The following is a 1272-nucleotide window of genomic DNA, read 5'->3' on the forward strand; positions in this document are numbered from 1 at the left end:
AGTGTAGATAAGTTTTTACTTGCCAGTTACGGGTTGGGATTTGACCCTGGGTCCCCTGCAAAAACAACCAGTTTTCTTAACTCTTGGGCCCTTCCCCCAGCCCCGGTTTTTCTCTTTTTAATTTTTTTTTTTTTACTCTTTTTAAATTTTATGTGTATAAGTGTATTGCCTGCTCTGTGTGTAAGTGCACCTCTGTCATGCAATGCTGGGTGGAGGTCAGAAGAGGGCATCAGATCCCCTGGATCTGTAGTTATGGCAATTGTCAGGTACCATGTGGGTGCTGGGAATCGAACCAAGGTCCTCTGCAAGATCAACCAGTGCTCTTAACTGCCAAGCCATCTCTCCAGTTCCCAGGTTTTAATTTAAAGATTTCATAACCTCCCTGAACTATGCCAGGTGTTGAATTACATGAGCCAGTCGGGGCATTTCAGAATCAAAGCCTAGCATGCATTAAGGGTAGCATTTCCCACACATTCCTGGAAGTTTGATATCATCCCACATTTAAAAAATATTGTATTTATCATTTTATGGGTATGAGTGTATTGCCTACATGTAGGTAAGTACACCCATGTTGTGCAATGCCAACAGAGATCAGAAGAGGGTGTCAGATCCCTGGAACTGGAGTTACTGGAGTTAACTGTCACATGGGTGCTGGAAATTAAACCTGGGTCCTTTGCAAGAGTAGCTACTGTACTTAACACTAAGCCATCTCTCCAGCCCCTCATCCCACATTTTCTCTTTGGGGAGGAGGTAGCACTTATTTCTTGCTTTATTTTACACTGATCAATTCCCTGATTATTAATGAAGTCCGTAACTATCAGTTTATTCTCTGTTCTGGTCTCCTCTCCTGTGAATTGCTAGCTCACACCCTTTCTGAGTTGTTCCATGGAATTCCCCCCTTCCTTGCTTTTTTCTCAATTTTTTTTTTTTTTTTTTTTTTTTTGCACAGATGAGGGGCAGTGTCAATCACATAGAGATTGAAAATGCACTCTCCCACTTGAACGGCCAGTTAGCTCTGTCCATGGTGTTTCCTAACTGAACTATCTATCCCCCAAAACTGCTCTTCTTAGTTGAAACAAACAAATGCATAAAATCTAATTTGTAAGTAGATGCAAGTCTTCCTGGCGTGAAGCAAAACTACAAGAAGGTGTTTTCCTGTGCCTATTAATTTTTTTTATTGAATTTGAAAAACCTTAATAAATTTATCTAATTGTAAATAAATTCTTTGATGTCTTGAATTGGGAATTCTCATTGGTAGTAATAGACTGGTCT

The sequence above is a fragment of the Nannospalax galili genome, unplaced genomic scaffold (assembly GCF_000622305.1).
Source record: "Nannospalax galili isolate Female #2095 unplaced genomic scaffold, S.galili_v1.0 scaffold184, whole genome shotgun sequence".
Classification (NCBI taxonomy): Eukaryota; Metazoa; Chordata; class Mammalia; order Rodentia; family Spalacidae; genus Nannospalax; species Nannospalax galili.